Source organism: Heterocephalus glaber, unplaced genomic scaffold (assembly GCF_053883595.1).
Source record: "Heterocephalus glaber isolate CG9 unplaced genomic scaffold, H.glaber_assembly_v1.0 deba00000738, whole genome shotgun sequence".
NCBI classification, from domain to species: domain Eukaryota; kingdom Metazoa; phylum Chordata; class Mammalia; order Rodentia; family Bathyergidae; genus Heterocephalus; species Heterocephalus glaber.
This window is the reverse complement of record NW_028258161.1, coordinates 931965-945588: the sequence shown is the minus strand read 5'-3', so window position 1 is coordinate 945588 and position 13624 is coordinate 931965. Positions and strand designations below refer to the sequence as shown.

Genomic DNA, 13624 nt, shown 5'->3' with positions numbered 1-13624 from the left:
ATCAGGACTGCTATCAAAGAGTCAAATTGACCGATTTCAGTTTTTATTTCTTTTGCCCTCCCTCTGGCAAGTTCTCAATGAGCAGCTAACCAGCTGAAAATAGGAAGGGAAGAAAAAGCCTGGACCTAGATGACTCCAGAAATGGCTCATCAGCCACCAAAATTGAAGTTACTTTTTCATTCATATAATGAAGAAAAAAATTTCCATTGTAAATATTAGGAGTAAGTTCAATGGAACCATTTGTTTATAATTTCTTTTTAAGAAAAAAAATGACTCATTTTTGTAGCATTTCCTCATATGTTGGCATATTTAATCCTCAGAACAACTCTGTTAAATAGTTATCGCTCATGTTTTTGAAATGAAGCACTGAATTCTAATAGCATTAAGTAATTTGCTCAAGGGTGGTTGCAGAGCTAGTAAGTTGCTCACAGTAACTCAGATTTACAGGTTCTTAATCATATTCCACAGATTTCCCTCATGCACCTTATTTTCTGCCTCCACCTAAAAAGACTGGGGAAGAATAATCTCTCCTTAACCTATCATCTCTCCTATCCCACCATAAGTCAATGAAGGTTGACAGGGAGCATTTTGCAATTGTCTCCTTTTTAAAAAATGAATTATACATAGAAGCCAGCCTTAATACAAAACCAGTGTCAGAGGAAAAAAATCATTAACTTTTTCAAAAGTTAGTAAGGCATCTGAGACTAACTTGCACAGTACTTGGCTTCAAAGATCATAGTTACGAAGAACCCCAAGATATGATTGTTTACTGTTGTACACTACAGCAGTGGAAGGAGAATGTCAGTCTTCTCACTGTGAGACTGGAATTCAGAAGACAGAAGGAGAATATGTAGAAAAGTTGGAAAGGGAGCTGGTAATTCTGAACTCAAATATTGGCAAGTTCAATTTGACATGTTTCTTTCCTAAATAAATCAAGATATCAATATATTTCTAGACTATGAACCATGTACATATATGGGAAAATGTCAGAAAGAAATTAGGGAAAAAGAGTATTGCTCTGTTAGGGTTACAGAATTATACAGATATTTCCCCCCACATTTTGCAGTGGTTTTATGTTATTGTATGTAAGGAAGATATAAAACAATAATTTTATTCACTTTATTGGATGCTCTTAAAGTGCCCATTTGTCCAGAGATAGGCTTTCTTTCCATCAACTTCCTAATGTGACATCTCATTGAATTGTTGCTGTAGAAAGGCAGATTTCTCCTGTGTTGGAGGCACTAACATCATCTTCTCAATGACAAATTGTAATGTCAAGTTGGGTTTCCCAGAATTTTCACCCTGTACCTGAAGAACAACAGTCTCACCTTTCCCTGTGCTTTTCACAATAAATTCTAAAATGGAACTGGACTTCTTCAAGTGCTCTAAGCACAGGTTTTCCGGCAAGGATTTTCCTTTTCCTTTTATCTTAAGGGCATGGAAGATTTTTAAAAAAATCATTTATTTCACCAATCAATGGCAAATGCTGGTGAGGGTGTGGGAAAAAGGAACTCATCTCTATTGATGGTAAGAGTCTACAAGCACTATGAAAATCAGTATGAAGTTTCCTCAAAAAACTAAAACTAGAGGTTCCATTTGACCCAGCTATTCCCCTTCTAGGTATCTTCCTGAAAGAGTTACAAGCATCATACCACAATGATACATGTATACCCATACTTACAACTGCACAATTTATAATAGCTAAATCTTGGAAACAGTCCATATGATGAATGGATAAAGAAAATGTGGTGTTTATATAAATGGAGTACTACTCTGCCATAAAACAGGATAAACTTGAGATATTTTTAGGTAAATGGATGCACCTCGAGACCATAATTTTAAGTGCATAAATAAGACACACAAGTTTAAATATTGTATTGTTTCTCTTTTGTGAGAAATTCAATGGGTAAACAAGGAGCAAAATGGAGGATAGATATTGGGAAGTTGGAAAACCTTGTTTAAATAGAAAGGGAAACAAGGGAGAGGTTGGGGGAAGGGAAGAAAAGGAAATGGGAATGAAGGAAAAATGGAAACACAGCTTTGTAAACAGGGAGGGAAAGAAGGGTTGAAAAGGAGGGAGGGGAATGGGAAGGAAAGAAGAATTAAGATGTATTATATACAAATTCCCTATGATAAATGTGATCAATATGTATGAGAAACATATACAAATAAAAATAAATTTTAAAAAATCAATTATTTCAATAAATATCCTTAATTCATTAACCTTTGAAATGTCCTATTTGGTTTATTAGTTTTATAAATTTTAGTTTAGGATGCTAGATGTTGACGGAGACAAAAGACAGCTTTCTTGTCTGGCCACAAAAAAAGCCAAGGTTTAGAGATGGATTTCTAAATTTAAAGTAAATACAGAATAGCATTATCAGAGTTTTCCAATTATAATAATAGGTTGCCCTAAAAGTATACCTGTCCCTCTCCTGATGTTATTGGTATCCTTGATTATACCACATAGTACATTTGTTCAGTGGAATGTACTCTATCCTTTGATATTGAGGGATTAAGAATAAATTCAAAGCATAGGCTTTTCACATTTGATAATGAAAGAAAGATACTGTACATACATGAAGTTACACAGGAATGATTTTAATAATAGATTTATATCTCCCAGGTTTTCTCACAGTAGGATATTTTCCTATAAGTTAAAAATTGGAGACAAGATCTATAAGGTCCATAGGAAAAGGAGCCCTGAAAACCAAGGATATGGAGGAGAAATTTCCAGGCTCCCCATGGACTCTCAGGAACGTGCCCCTAAGTGGCTTCCTTCTGAGAGGTGTGGTGAGCGCCACACTCAGGCAGCACAATCGTGTACAGTTAGAGGCCAGGGTTGTCCCCTTGGATTTAGCAATTATCACCAGTGTGAGTTTGGGAAAACTGTTTAATATGTCTGAGTCCCTTGTCTCATCTGTCAAAAAAAGAGAGTTGAACTAAATTTTGTTTTAAAAAAAATCAGTGGCATTGCACGAAACTGATCAATCTAAGCAGGAAAAGAGTGAATCAGAAGATAGCAGGTAGCTCACAGACTTTTAGGAAGTCTGGGTAATCAGTCTCAGAAAAATATGGAACCAGACAGAATGGGTTGAGAGTGGGTGGGGCTGGTAGCAGAAGGGTGTAGGGTTAGGTGCCAGTTCTCACTGGGGTGAGCTTTATTGAGAGTGAGTGAACTCCCAGCTTGCTTTGTCCCTGCATTTCTCCCCTCAAGTTCAGAGTCTTAGAATGTTGGCTAGGCGGGCCAGGGGGAGTTGATGTATCCAGATCTCAACCAGAAGATAGATACCAGGCAACTTAATTTGTAGCTCCACCAAGATGACACAATAATGAAAAGGCTATTACCAAGTAAAGGAGCAAATGTTGTGAAGTCAAAATATACAGTCTCTTCAGACCTCTCCAGCCCTCTTCCTTCCTCCCTCCTTCTCTTCCCCTTCCTTCCTTCCTTCCTTCCTTCCTTCCTTCCTTCCTTCCTTCCTTCCTTCCTTCCTCCCTTCCTCCCTCCCTCCCTTCCTTCCCTCCCTTCCTTCCCTCCCTTCCTTCCCTCCCTTCCTTCCTGCCCTCTCTTCCTTTTCATCTTCCTTTTTCTTTAGGGATCTTTCAAATATGAACTGGTGTTTATTCTACACTACGGGGAGGTCACTTTTAACAAATAATGATAACTCATTCTCTTTCAGAAAAATGCTCTGTTTTCTCCAGACTCCCAGAAGGATTAGGCTCATGGAGGGAGGAGAAGGAGCAGGCTTTCCTGGCTGCTGCTAGGTACTGAAAACCCAGAGAGCAGCAGTATTCTTAAGAAGCAGAGCCAGAGAGGACTGGGAGCACTAAGCTTGGAGCAGATGGCTGGAAGAAGCATCCACTAAAGACCCCCAGGTACCACTGCAAGTCAGGAGTTTCCTTTCAGTGTTCCTATTAACACATTTTCTTGGCTTTAGCTTTACAGCTGCTGGGATGAGTGGCTTTTTTCCTTTTCCAAACTGTCCTTATCAGTAAGGCAACAATAGGTAATTTAATTAGCTGACCTGAATGGCCGCCAGTTTGAGCTAATTTGGTTTTGCTAGTGCTCCCTGGTACACACAGAACTGATAAGCACACTTCCTTCCAGACAAACAGTAGGGTTTGGGAGGGGTAGTTCTATCAACAGTGGCTCTCCCAAAGTCTGTCTTACACCTGTGGGATTTAGCACTTGACCAAAGGCAAGCTTTTCTAAAGTCGGTATTCCCCAAGGGCCTGTCAAATTTGTCATCTGAAAGAGATAAAATAGACAACTGGGAAATTGCAAAGGCAAGGTGCCCAGGATGAGAGTGCTGGAAAAACACATTCCCCTCAGCAAAAAAAATACTTAGCCAGAAGACCTGGATAGCAGCCATGACTGGCCTCCTCCAAGTCATTCCACCTCTGTCTCAGTCACCTGATGCTTCATAGTAATCACTGCCCTACTTCCTTCACAGCTGGGTTGTAACATGACAACATAATGTAGATAAGAGGGCTTGGACATCCATAAAGAACTATGCCAATGAAGAATTAGCATAGTACCCAGGGTATATTCTCTGGTACTCAAGGACATGAACTAAACATCCTTCCTCTTTGTGTCCCTAACATGGAGTCTAATCAGAGAAGGTGCTCAACATGTGTCAGATGATTGGATGATAGAGGAAAAGGGGTATGCCTATGGGTCATTTAAGGTGTGGGGATGTCAATATACAACTAACTGAATATCAATCATAAAGCATAATCCTTTTCAGGTCAGTATTTTATCCCTGTCCATCTCTGATAAAAGAAAAAGGTCTTAGAAATAACTGTTATCAGATTTGTTTTCAATATGTCAAAATAGTATGTAGTTTTAAATTACTGGCACCTATGCCTCCTCCCCCTGCAGTTCTCTTGGTGCTACTGACCCAACTAGATAAGGGACAACACCTAGAGTAGGGTTTTGTATTTGCTTTGGGGTTGTTTTCTCTGTTTAGTACTGCATCTATATGGCATACTCATGGAATAGTCGGTGTACATAGAGATAAGTTGATTTGTGAGTTGAAATAAGTTAATTTGAAAAAGTTTCCATTGCCGCTATTTTGACATGGCTCCCACTATTGTTATGTGGTCCGTTGTGTTCAGCCATGTGTCGCTGACTATCTCTTCTCACTCCACACACTCTCCCTAGGTGATTTCATCCAACCCTTGGCTTCAAGTACATTCTCTGTGCTGAAAACTTACTTCAATCCTGAGTTCACTCTTGAGCTCAGCTATCTAGAAACACAACTGCCTATTGAAAGTTTCCACCTTAGTCTTCCATTACACTTAAACCAAGATGGCAAAAATTGCCGTCTTATCAGTTTACACAAATCTACTTCAATTCCTTATTTCCATGGGGACTTCAAGGCTAGTACTCCAAAGAGCCTTTCATACCTATTTCCAAGTAGTCACCTCTGCCTGTGCATTTTACCCTCTAAAGAGCCTTTAAATCTAGGCCTTTCTTACCATTGAAATCATTTTATTTATATCTCTCATCCTCTGTTCCCCCACTCCAAACAATAATTTTTCAAAGTTAGAGAGATCAGACAAATAAAAAATGTTTGGTTCCTTGAACTGGATTAAAATCTCCCCCTCTCTGTTCCATCAAAATCCAGATCTTTAGTGAATACCAATTACTATATGGAGGATTACCTAGGAGGTACCCAAATCTGTCCATTGTGTTCTGATAGCTGTTCCAGTTGGCCTAAATTGCCATTGAAAATCTCAAATTTGGGGTGAGTAAGTCTGGTCACCTACCTTCTAGGCCTGCTCTAAACCCCAATACTCATGCTCGGGGTGCTCAGAAGTTTTCTCCACACTTCCAGGGCAGATTCTACTCTGGGTGCTATAATTCTTTACAGATTCCCAGCCTTTGACCCTCCCGCCATTAATTCTAGAATCAAATATGGATTACTCTTTGTAAATTTAAATTACAGATATATTCCTAAAATGTTTTAGAATATTCATATCCCTTAATTATAGTTGTTTTGCTAACAATTTTTGTTATTTTATTACGTATTTCTCTTTTATTTAGCTATTGGCATGATCTTTATATCTAGATTAGTTTTCCCTACAGTGATGTCCCTAAACTACTTTGGGACTATTGTGTATTGAAAGGCAACAAAATTATAGTGGAAAATAACACAGAGTCATAAGCCACATTGTCATAGTTCAAATCCTGCTGCTCCAACCTCTCTATCTCAGTTTCCTCATCTGTAATATGAGGATAATAATGGACTCACATACTTCATAGGCTTCCTGTGAAGATTAGGAAGCTGATTCATACATCACTTTAAATATCCTACTTGTCGCAATCTATGCAAGCTGTTGTGTTAATTTGGTATTGAACATTAGGAGATATCAAAAGGATTTTGATGAAAACAATTTTATCATTAAAATTTTTATTTTAATTGCAAAATCAAGCGATTTTCATGTATAGATTCATTGCTATGCAGCTTTGGCCAGTGCATATTCATAGATGAAAAAAGTAAGCCTCAGACAAGTCAAGACATCTGCCAGTTGGTGCACAGATAAGAAAGGATAGAATGGGAATTTGAACTCTGAATTAAATCCAAAGCTAAAATTAAATAAAATACATACTAACTGTTCAAAGTTCTTATCTTTGTAAATAAAACAAAGGAAAGGAAAACACTTGAATGAAACTCAAAATAAATATGCCCAGTGAAAGAAACCAGAGAAGAACAAGTATATACTGTATGATTATGTTTATATAAAACTCTAGAAAATGCAAGCTGAATATAGTGACAGAAAACAGATCTGCAGTTGCCTGGGGAGGGGACAAGGTAAGAGCTGTGGGAAGCCAACTTTTGGAAGTCATGCATATGTTTATTATCTTGATTGGTGGCAATGGTGTCACTGGTGTGTATGTACATATGTCAAAATTTAACTAAATTGTCCACTTCAAATGGGCAGTTTATTGTATGTCAATTTTGCTGTTAACAAACAACTGAGCGACTTTTACACCTTTAAAACCTGGCATGTTAAAAAAAGGGTGAATAATGAAATCATTATTGAGAACGCAGTCCATCGATGGGTAAAGAGAAAACAAATCTCCAAATATCAGGTCTTGGCACAAGATTCCCATATAGTTCAAAGCCCAGGCTTTGTGGACTAACCTGGTTCTCGCTTTCCTCCCCTGCAAGTAGTTGTGTGGCTAAGTGTTCTCATCTAAGGGCCAATAAAACTTGCACAGTGGGGTTTTGTAAAAGTTAAATTAAAAAATGTGCATCAATCCAGTAGTGAAGTGTTGGGCCCATGTTTACCCCTCTGTCCATATCTGTTCAATGTTGCTAAGGTGTGTGAAAGGTCTGAATCCGGCTCTGCCAAGCTTTGATGTCCAGGATGCATTAGGTGCACAGCAGGGATGTGGAGGAGCCCTTCCTGGGTACAGCCCCAAAGGGAGATGGCACACAAATCAGTTACCTGAGAGGTCCCAGCATGGGGCCTGTGATAAATCATTGGGCCAGGCTTTCCTTGACTCCTGGGGACTCTCCCTGCACTGCGATCCCACTCCAGAATGCAAAAGGAAAACAGCAGCTACAGCATCCACTCAGTCTTTCTGCTTTTCTAGAGAAAACAGTGATGCAGTCTGCTTTATTCCACTCCTCTATTACCTTAATGTGCTGGCCTGGAGGATAAATGAGATAATAAACACAGAGCACCGAGTGAGCAGTGCCTGGGTCACAGGAGGCGCTCAATAAATGTTAATTCTCTGCTCCCAGCCCCTTATAGATTAACCCTGACTTCTCAGAAATGCAAATCCCTAAGCACTCACCTCAGCCTACTTTCAATATCCCTGCACAGGAGCCTTTTACCACCCCCTTAAAGGCAGCCAGAATCCCTCTCCTCTGCTAATTGTCCCACAGAGAGCAGGGAAAGAGTACACAGCAGCTCCGGAGGAGGAGGCCCTGGCTTCCCAGCAGAGGAGACGGAGCTGTTATCCAGGCCTGTGGACCTGGACCTCGTTCATCTTTGCAGACATTGCTGTGTCATCCATTTTAAATGACATGGAAGCCGACCCGTTCATCAAGATCAGCATACTACTATATTATTATGATTATTTAGCATTTACATAACTCTCTATTTGCAAAGTGCTTAATAATAATTTATTTATTACTTTATGGAACTACTCACTAATGGAAAACTCAAGGGGTTGTCCTGAGCTTACTGACCTCTGCTCTGGAGATACCTCAGGCCATTTCAAATGGCTGCCCAGAAGCCTGCTGTAAAACGCTTTAATGAAAAACAATTTGAGATATATATACATATATATATATATAAAACATATCATATATTTCACATATATATGTATACATATGTAATTTTTGGCCTTTGTAATGTATTGAAACAGTACTCTTTTACTTTCCAGTGAAATAATATTATTTTAAAATCACTGCAATAATATCTCTCTAGACTCCGTCCTTATATAGAACAGGTAAAATTAAACTCCGGTCGTGTGGCAGTTGTGGAGATGATGCTTCTGCGTCATTCCTGTCTCTCTCCAAGAAGGGGTTGCCGCCCAGCGGGGAGTGTGGTGAGCTGCTGGCCTCGCTCTGCATGTGAGCTCCTGTGAAGTTTGTCTCGGTCGTTGGCTATGCGGGGCAATGGTCTAAGGCTGTAGCCGTTTCTGTCCCACGTGGGCTCCGCCTAACAGATGACTTCAGGTCTGTGTCACTAGCTGACAACTTCCTCGCCCGATCGTACTTCCCTCATCTTTTTCTTTCATGAATATAACTTCCCCATAAATTTTTGTAGTCCTGATTTCCCCTCTGAGACCAGCCTGCTTCCAAGAAGACCCCACTGGCACCAACAACTACGACATTAAGTGACACTGTGTCAGGGGCAAACTTTTTTTTTTTCTTGGTTTTTAACCAGTATCCAGATCCAGGTGGCTTTGATGTTTTCTAAGGTCTTTGTGCTTCAAGCCAAATAATCTGAGACTTATAGATACCACCATTCTAGAGTATCTGAATCTATAAGGAACTGGGTTCAGTATATGTCTGTATCTTTAGCATCCATGTAAAAGGGTTTTGTGGTGGGGAAATGTTTTGAGGGGAAATTTCACTGCTTCCAAGGCTCCCATTTTCCTGCCTGTACTGATCTACAATGACTTCACCTCTGTTAAAACAAGCAGTGGGAAGATGATTATAAGAATGGATTGATGTGTGTGAAAATTATACAGTAAGAATTTATTTGTATGTATAAAATATTTGTATTTAACACTGCATTATGTACAGTAATGCATATAATTCAATAAATGATATCGTTATCTAATACATATGTACACATAGCATATCAGATAAGACAGGGGAGCTCACAGAAGAGAGAACTGAGGAAGGAAAGTGCCTGACAGGTGGGACAACAGGATCGCATTCTGACAGGGTCTAACCTCAGGGGTGATGGTCCCCTTCTATTAGATTGCATTCCACAGGGAGAAGGAACAACTCAGCTCAAGTGAACCATGCCAATAGGGAACAGACCCTACTTGGAAAGTACACACCCCAGAATTTGGGGGAATGCAGCCTCCTATCAGCTTCTCAGACCTATCCTCTGTGAAGTTCTTTGTTTCCAAGCCAAAAAGCAGATCAAAACATGTGTGTCTTTCCACTTCATCTCCCTATTTCTTGTTTTTCTTTCTTTCTAAATACCCTTTGAAAGAAGTCCAGTCTCTGCCTTTTTTTTCTGGATTCCTCAGTGGTCTGAGGTCAAAGACATCTGTTAGAAAATAAACTGTTACAAAACTTTATTGGGATTTCGAAATTAAAAGCTAACAAGAATAAAAGCTTACAGCCCTGTATAAGGTCATTGCTGGGCACTGGCTCTGAGGTTTGTATATGTAAAAATGGAAGCTTATAGTTTGAAGTTGTCCTGGTGAAAAATTTAAAGGATGTTCCATAACCCTTTGTGTAAATTCATAGAAGACTGATCTATAATTAATTAGGGTTAGGGCTTTCCTCTGCTGCTGCTTTTAGAGACTTGCTAAAAGAAGTGGTATCCCTCATCCCCAATCTATCTACTAACAGGGCTTAACAATATAGTTGTCTTGGGCAAGAGTCTAGAGTTAATTATTTAAACAATGTCTTCAGAGCACGTAGTAAAATCATCAGGGATTGGCACAAAGTCTTGAGTTAGATTCTTGGTACCAGAAAGAACAAAAGGGGGAAAAAAGACCAAAAAAACCCAAACCCATGAAAATAAAAATAATGTGGCACTTATAGAAACCAACATGAAATAGCTAGAAACATCACATATGCATCTTACTAATTGGTAAGGAAGGTCTTGGAATAGCATGGAATGGTTGTAATTATTTCTTCAAAATATCACACAAAATCCGTGTCTTTTCCTTGGGATAATGCTGAGTGATGTGGAAAGTAACACACCAATAAAGGGGAGGAGTTCATGTTGAATGGCTCAGCCACTATTCTGTAGTGTTCTGCTGTAAAGATCTGTCCTGTGTTGTCTTGTTCAAAACATGCAGGCAGCACGGGTGCTGGCTACATACAAGACCTTCAGAGGCAGATACAGCCGGGTGCAAAAGCTGTCTCTGTTCTACACTGGTCCTGTGTTCCTGGAAAAGTACCTTAAACTTTCTGAGTTTCTCACAGAAACTCAGTTTAAGTACCTCAGTTTAAGTACCTTAAACTTTCTGAGTCACAGTTTCTTTTTACGTAAAATGGGGATCATAATACACACTTCAACGAGTTGGAATGAGAGTCAAAGGAAATAATGTGCCATGCAATGCACAGTGTCTGGTCTAAAAAAACACTCCCCAAATGGTATCTCTTGGGTGCACATTAAATGCATTGTCTGAGAGTAAATGAGCTCATATGTTGGATGACAAAAATCAGGATCCAAAAAGGTTTCACCAGGCTGAACTCAAGGACCAAATTTAATAGGATGGCATTTAACAAGGATAAATGTAAAAGTACTGCAATTAAATCTGAATAGCAAACTGCAAAAATACCCAGGGCTTATCAACAGCACACCTGAAAAAAGGCTTGGGAGCAGCACCGAGATTCTGTTCATTAAGGGTCAATGGTGTGAGGGGCTGCCCGAAGGCAAATGCTTCTTTGGCAGCACAAAAGCAAACACACTGTCTGGAACAAAGGAGGACAGAAGGCCTGTTCCCTCTACCCCACTCTGATTCTGGACCTTAACAGCTGGTAATAATCTGGGCTTTTTCCAAAAAGATACACAATTAGGAAAGTGAGGAGACACATCTTCCATCCAATCACAAAACAGGAGAGGCAAGAGAAGCCCAGGGAGGCTCGAGATGTGTGTCCACAGACGTTTGAAAAGCAGTTATGTGCGTGATGGATTAGTCCCCTTGTGATTGCGAATTTCCAGCTCCTTCTCTACTGAAAGTTCTCAGGAGAGAACAAGGGTGATGCATGGGACTCACAGAAAGGCAGATTGTTACACACTATATAAAGAAGATACATCCATTAGCACTGTCCCCAAATGTGGAAGGAGGGAGTTTCCCATCATCAGAAGTATCCAGGCAGAGGTGAAGGTTGTACACAGTGAAATCTGTGTTCCGTAGAGCAGAGCTCAAACTGAAATCATAAAATCTTGTAACTCTGCATAAATGCACTTTTTCTCTAGAGAGAAGTTTCATAGCCCTTTTCACATCCTATATGGAACCTGAGATTCCACCCCCAAAAAGATGAAGATGAACCGAGTGAGAGTATTATAGCTTTCAACATGTATTAAACATTTGCTGTCTGCTACTGGCTAGTAGCAGGGGACACAGAGATGGATAAGATATTGTCTCGATCTTTGCAAAGGGAAATTTGGAGTTTGGTGCACCCTCCTAAACAAACAAGTGTAATAAAAAAGATTCCTTATCTGTGCTGTGATAGAGAAAGTTCTGAAGTAGAACAACAAGGCAGAGTGACCCATTCTTTCTGGGAGGAAGCCTCTTCGGACTTGAGATTTGAGGACTCTGTGACAGACAGCAGTGAAAGGACTGTGGCCACCTTCACCACTCTGGAGCAATTATACTCATGGGCTCACCAAGAACTCCTGGAGGATGCAGATTTAGCAAAACTGCAGACATCCTGACAGTCCCCAGCAAGGCTTTGAGAATCACAAATACCCAGACCTGACCTTTCCTCCAAGACCCTGTCCCACTTGTCCATGCCTGAGCAGGGCCACTAGGATGTCCTAAAATGAAGTGTCGTGAAATCTGTAGGAAAATGCTTTTGATCAGTTCATGAAAACCCAAATCACCAGCTGATGGTGCCTGTGCCCACACCCACATTAAACTGCCAACCTGCTTTACATTTATTTACCCACCATGTAGTGCCTGCTTTATTAGGCTAATAAATTGGAGGCAGTAATATCCACCCATCAAATCCTACCTGACTTCCAGGGCCTGGCTTTGCTCCACATTCCTCAGAGATCTCCCCAGGGATTCTACCCACTGAGAGCTTTATTCTGTGAAGCCCTGAGGCTCCTACTGTGTGTCTTTCTGTTAGGCACCTACTACTTCCAGTTTGTACTGTTATTAGCTGAATTCTGTGAGCACATTTTGCTTAGTTTCAGACTAGATGTGATCTTGCCTGACAAGATCATTAACTGCTGCTGAGTGAGACCCCCTCAAAGCACTGGATTATCTGTGTGAGATTCAGGCACATGTGAGCCACTGGCCAGATAAAGAGTCACAGTCCAGTCCTTGAGTCTTTTCTGAAAACCTTTCAGAGCCACGAGGAGCCAAATCTGCGAAGCCTTGCTTCCCTTTGGCCCGTGGGGGTCCTTCAGCCTCCATGACAAGTAGAGCTGGAGACAGCGATGAATCTTGGGGAGTTCTAACTTGGGTTTAGAATTGTGGTTTGGAGGGTTTTCAGCAGCCTAAAGGCTCTGTGCAGCACTACTGTCAACCAGCACTTAGCACCCTAAATAGACCTCCATGACCAAGTGGAAAGTTTGGGGCTGACTGTGGCATAGCATCACCGGTGGGTTAAAATAACAGCTTATTAATTTATGTGAGAGACGTGAGAACCAGCTTTCAAACTGTCAGAGACCCATCTGCCATGGCCAAGAGTGTCCTCTTCACCTGCCTGCAAGGGTTTCCCAATCACTGATTAGATGAGGAAACAGTGGAGTTCGACACAATCAAGACCCACAGCTATGCACCCAAACGTAGGCTGGCACGGCTGTACTTGCAGCACACTTGGAGGCTGAGGCAGCAGGACTGAAAGTTTGAGCCCAGTCTGAGGAACTTAGTCACTTAGCAGGACTTTGTCTCAAAATTTAAAACTTTTAAAAGACAGTAGGGGAGGTAGCTCAGTGCAAAGGCCTTGAGATCAGTCCCCAGCCCCAATACCAATGAACAACACAGCTGCTCTAATGGCAAAGTGCCTGGCATCTTGAGACCATGTGACTCACAAGGGTTGTAACTGCCTCTGAGAGGAACTCAGAGGATCTGACTCAAAACCCCATGCCTGGTTCCCTGAACTGAACATCCTAGCTGTTGAACACCCCCTAGAGGGTGCTGTGCTGGACTGAAAGAGTCTTGGGAGGTTTCTGGGTATGAGCCCAGATTTTCCACAGGAGCTTCTCATTGACACTTAACCATTTAAAAAAG

The 13624-nt window shown here is 40.7% G+C and overlaps 1 protein-coding gene across 2 annotated transcripts in view; it reads right to left on the bottom strand.

The window, feature by feature from the left end:
- The window catches only part of Pbx1 (PBX homeobox 1), a 307106-nt gene that overhangs the window by 1563 nt on the left and 291919 nt on the right, over positions 1 to 13624 (bottom strand). The window lies entirely within an intron of this gene.